Below are 5,977 nucleotides of genomic sequence, written 5' to 3' on the forward strand. Positions count from 1 at the left end.
CAAAATGAAAGGCTTTATTCATAGGCAGTTTGAGAATTGGACCATATGTTTACACCAGAAGAATTAGTTATTCTATTTAAACATACAATTTGGTATTTTAACTGTTTTTTTGTTTTCCTTTCATTTTATGTACAATTTATTTTGCTGCAAGATCTCGGCCTGTTGGGTATGAAAAAAAAAAAAAGTAGAATCCTTAAATGGTGAGAGATGAAGTATTTTTATTAGTTTTATACAATTATTATTTAACAAGAATTTAATATTTTAACTTGAGTACATTTGTTAGTGATAACGATTACTCCTTAGACCAAATTGTTTTTCCCCCTTTTCGCGAACTATTATTTTGGTAGTTTTTTTTTTCTTCTCGATTTCCCATTCTTTCACTCTACTTATGTTAAAAAATTCATAAATCATTGTTAGAAAAACTATAATTTCCTTGTATTAGAAACACCGAAATTTTCCTGCACTAAGTAATAATACTTTGATATGTGCGGAAAATATATAATTTTCATTATAATAAAATTTTTAATATGTTATTACCATTCTTTGATGCGGTATGTGTCATACCAATGTGATTAAAATGCGTTTATTATTGAAAATAGGGACACTTGCAGCTATGGCTATACTAGGAAAGATTCACCAAAAGGATTATTCACGACTGCTACTCTCCATAAAAAAGAAAGTGAAGCATTTCCGAAATAATCTTATCACAATGAGTCCATTCTTCTTATTTATCTGTTATTACAATTTCTCATCAATAGGTCATATCTAAGGTTGTTGCATGAGCAATAAAAAGCTTAAGGGTCTCCACATACAAATTGTTGTTATTAGTTCTGCTCGACGCACTTTTAAATCTTATGTTCATGCTCATGATGATTGATAGTATATTTGCTTTCATTTCATATTAGATGAAGTAAATTGTAAATTTCAACGAAATCTTTTATATGCCGCGCGAAGCGCGGACATATTGACTAGTGTCATTAATACACAAATGTTTGCTATGAGAAGTAATTAAGTTAAACTATAACTATTAAATGTCAATACCCACTATATGTTTGTTATGTCATGTAGTTATTCCTATTTTATTTGGGTCTAATTTTGAGTCCAATAAATCACAAAATGTGACTTGGCAATTATGTCTCGTTGTCCTTTAATTAATGATGTTGATATCTGTTATTACCCTAACTATCAGGAGAAGTCCAGAACTGAGGAGACCCCATTAATCATTAACTTGATCACCAACATATTATGATGCAATGACTCACTAGCAGCTTATCTCACCAAACTTTAAAATTTTATTATTCAAAAAGATATTTTTTGTTGAGACAACTTTTCAAAAAAAGTATTATTGGAGAATAGTGCTCCCTCCTTTTCAATTTAAGTGTTTTAATTTCACTAGCCACGAAATTTAAAAAATAAAGAGAGATTTTAAATCTTGTAATCCTAAATTAAAAATGTGTATAATATACTAAAATATCTTTTAAATTTTGTGATTATAAACTTACCATGTAGAATGTTAAAATTTTTAATTTATTAAATATAGAAAGAGATATTCTTTTTAAAATAAATTAAAGACGAAAATAAGACATTTAAAATAAAATAGAGGGAGTAAATGGTTTGATTTATCAATTTAAAAAAGTACTTTTGTCAATGTCATAGCAATAGTTTGTGCTTAGACGAAGTATCAAAAGTGCTTCTGAATTTTATCTTTTTCAATTTTTAAAAAACATCATTCTCCTATTACTACTACTTAAATACACTTATTTTTCTCTTAATGTCACTAAATTATAAGGTTTTGCATGAAAAGTCAAAAACCTCTATAAGAATTCAATCAATAATCCAATACCAATTAAAACTATGGCCCAATACATAAACGGCCCTCTAAACAAACAAAATAAAATAAAATTTAGTAAGAGCATGTTTGGATGGGCTTATGCCTGTAAGTTACAAATAGCTTATAAATTAAAAAAAAATAAGTTGGATAGCCTAACTTATTTTTTTATTATAAACCTTGTTTTTGGTTTATATTTCGCTTTAAAAATAAGTCAAATGGGCCCAATTATTTTTTTGAGCTTATTTTAAGCGCACAAAATGATTTTAAACTGATCAAATAAACAAAGACAAAAATGATTTTTAAAGCAAGTCAATAAACACTCAAAAAAAAATTTATAAATGGAACTTATAAGACAATCTAAACGGGCTCTAAGAGTTGAGCGGATTAAAATATGACTTGTGCTTTCATTCATTTTGATCCAATCTAATTGGTCATCAAATAATCTTTGGACAGATTATTTAACTCGCTCATTTATTAATCAATTTATGTTTGTTTGTCCAAATTCAGTCTAACCGATGCGTTTAATTCTCTTGTATAAAATTTCACCTTACAAGTAGACAAGAATTCATTCACCTTTTCCTCCATATTCCATCTTCTACTTCTTTCCATGCTACAAACCATGAAAGAAAAAAAGGCCACATAGTCCTTTTCCCTTTCATGGCACAAGGTCACATAATCCCTTTCTTAGCCTTAGCTTTCAAGATTATTCAAAAGGGTTATCAAATCACCTTCATAAGCACACCATTAAACATCAAGAAACTCAAATCATCACTCCAAAAAAACCATTCAATTCAGTTTCTTGAAATACCTTTTAACAGTACTGAACATGGTCTTCCACCAGATACTGAAATAACTGAATCTTTACCTTACAATCTTGCTTTCAAACTTCTTGAAGTTTCTCCTTCACTTGAACCAAACTTTAGAAAAATTCTTAGTGATCTTGTTGATGTAAAGATTGGTTTTTTCAAGAAACCACCAATTTGTGTTATAGCAGATTTCTTTTTTGGATGGTCAGCTAAGGTAACTCATGAATTTGGTATTTTTCATGCTATATTTTGTGATGCTGGTGGATTTGGATTAGCTTGTTATTACTCTATGTGGTTAAATTTACCTCATAGACATACAGATAAACTTGAGTTTATATTGCCTGATTTTCAAGAAGCTGGAAAATTTCATGTTACACAAATGTCACCTAGTTTAGCTATAGCTGATGGAAATGACCCTTATTCAAATTTCCAGCTGAAAAATCTTCCAACTTGGGAAAATTCAGATGGGGTTCTTTTTAATACAGTTGAAGAGTTTGAAAAAATGGGGTTGATGTATTTTAGAAGGAAATTATGTATACCTATTTGGGCAATAGGACCAATACTTTTTCAAGAAAATGACAGAGTAAGTACTCCTAGGAAAGAACCAGGACTTCCTTTAGAAAAATGTAAAGAATGGTTAGATAGAAAAGAAAAAAATCAGTTCTTTACATATGTTTTGGTTCACAAAACACAATCTCAGCATCCCAAATGGTGCAATTAGCAAAAGCATTGGATGGTCTTGAAATAAATTTCATTTGGGTAGTTAGACCACCTTTAGGATTTGATGTAAATGCTGATTTTAAACCAGAAGAATGGTTACCAGAAGGGTTTATTCAAAAAAATCAAGAAAATGAACAAAGAGGACTAATAGTGTTAAATTGGGCTCCACAAGTTGAAATCTTGATTCATGAATCAACAGGTGGATTTTTAAGTAATTGTGGTTGGAATTCAGTTCTTGAATCACTAATTAATGGGGTACCATTAATTGGATGGCCAATGGCAGCTGATCAGTTTTTTAATGCTAAGTTCTTGGAAGAAGAAGTTGGTGTTTGTGTGGAAATGGCTAGAGGGACAACATTTGATGTAAGTTATGGAGACATAATTGAAAAGATTGAGTTAGTTATGGGTACTGAAAGTGAAAAGGGGAAAAGATTAAGGGGTAAAGCTTGTGAAGTTAAAGAAATGATTAAAGATGCTGCTAGAGATGAGGATGATTACAAAGGGTCCTCTGTTAGAGCTATGGATGAATTTTTTAATTTGCTGATGAATGAAAGGACAGAGATTGGGTCATTATAATTGACCTCTTTTGTTAACAAAGAAAAAGAGAAATCTAGAAGAGAAGTACAACTTTTCTTTACTTTATCTAAGTTTTTTGGATGTTTCAAGATTTTGTTTACTTTTGAAAAAGTAATGTCCATTATGATATAGGATGGAAAAGAAAATTTGTACAAAAAGTTAAGGTTGTGGATAAGAAGATGAATTGTAATTGGTTTTAAGAGTGAGTTTGAATGGTTGGGTTAAAATAATGCAAAGATACACTTGGTATGTCGTGATGTTGTCAATATTGACTTATTCCATACGGTTTTCCTCAAAAACTCTTATACAATGAAGAGTATCACTGCATCTTATACTGTGTAGTTTTTATTTCTTTCTCAACTACCAATATGCTAACAATTTATTCCTGAAATTAAGTTTCACATGACCCATCACCTCATGCTTATTTGGAGATTTAATTGTGTTTCACACACATCAATTGATATTTATGGCAACTGCAGCCTAATTGCTTCCTTTTTTGTATATGACTTTTTAAAGTTACGAGTAAATGTTGTAAACTATCCCGCGCAAAGGCAGTATGTCGGGTTTGACGCCATCACTTCCCCATTTTCATAATTGTCTCGCAGAGTACTAGTTGTTGGGCTAAACTATTCAAGATAATTTTGACATGGTGGGACATTGTTCGTTTCAAACCAAGCCCGAGCACTTTTATTCAAATGGCCTCACACCATTAAAAGTATCATCACCTCATATATAATTTTCTTTTCTTTACAACTATTAATATGAAACTTTGTTAGCATAGCCAATGAATATTGAGCTTGTAACAATATATTGAGTTCATTTTTAGGTTATAGGTTCACTATCGTAAACACAGCTTGCCCCTTTCTTAAAAAATTCCTCATTTTTGTTGTCTATAAGTAGACATGTACTTCTATTGTTGGGCAAACTTTTTTACACCTCAATTCTAGTTAACCCTGCATGTACGGGCTTTCTTATATTGTTTGTCTCAAGCTTAAATAAAGGAGATTGTGATTTCCTTGAGGAGGTTCTATCACATGAAAATGCTCTTTAATGGAGTGTGATGATGTTTGTTTTCGCAAAATACTTAAATACATAAAGGTAACATAAATTAGTCCAAAAATAGTCACCAAAACTTGAAGGCACATATGACTGTCAAATTATCTCTTCTTCCCAAATATTTTTCGCCAATGATCTAACACCAACTGAAATAAAAAAAAAAAAATCGCAAGACAGAATTTTGATGCAAAATTAGGCCTTAAAGCCTAACTTTTGGAGAATTTCAGCAGAGTAATTCTTTTTTTTTTTTCTTTTGCCTTAAGGCAGAAGGCAAAAAATCTGCCTTAAGGCAAATTCTGTCTTATAAAGTAGATTTTTCGCAAAGCCTTGCCTTGACTGAGCAGGGATTCGAATCCAAAATCTCAGGGTATTTTCAGCTACTTTTTAAGGCAAAGGCTTTTATTAAAAACCAGCAATTTGAGGGACAAGGGTATTTTCGGCTACTTTTTAAGGCAAAGGCTTTTATTAAAGACCAGCAATTTGAGGGACAAAAATTAAAGACCAGCGCCTTTGAAGAACAATCCGTGCAAAAAAATGAATGGGGGATTGTAACACTAAGCCTAGATATATACGACTTGACTATTCTAACAATATCCATAACTGCCTTTCTAAGAGTAATACTAAAAACCATTTGTTATGTGAACTTATTAACTGATCGGAGTTTAAGAATGAATAAAAAGAGTTTTGAAACTTGTAATTTATGTCATAACATTTATGTAGCTTATAAAACTTTGACATATAGTTTTAAACATGCCATATGCGTCTATAAAAAGCTGAGTCCGGAGCCAAAATGGCTTCTTTTTACAGCCTATTACACCAAAATGGCATGCCTTTTTTTTTTTTTAAATAAATGGTAGATTATTTCGTGCAATGTTGCACGAAATGCAACAAATTTTGTTTTTTTTTTTTAAGTTCGTTTTTAATATAAAAAACGAAATTAAAAAAAAAAAAAAGAAATTTGTTGCATTTCGTCTCTTATCTAATAAAA

At 30.6% G+C, this 5,977-nt stretch overlaps 1 pseudogene; it reads left to right on the forward strand.

Annotated features, from left to right (window-relative positions):
- Positions 1-2,209: 2,209 nt before the first annotated feature.
- On the forward strand, positions 2,210-4,135 carry LOC132045754 (UDP-glycosyltransferase 92A1-like; annotated as a pseudogene).
- The last annotated feature ends 1,842 nt before the right edge of the window (positions 4,136-5,977 follow it).

Source organism: Lycium ferocissimum, unplaced genomic scaffold, assembly GCF_029784015.1.
Source record: "Lycium ferocissimum isolate CSIRO_LF1 unplaced genomic scaffold, AGI_CSIRO_Lferr_CH_V1 ctg7814, whole genome shotgun sequence".
NCBI classification, from domain to species: Eukaryota; Viridiplantae; Streptophyta; class Magnoliopsida; order Solanales; family Solanaceae; genus Lycium; species Lycium ferocissimum.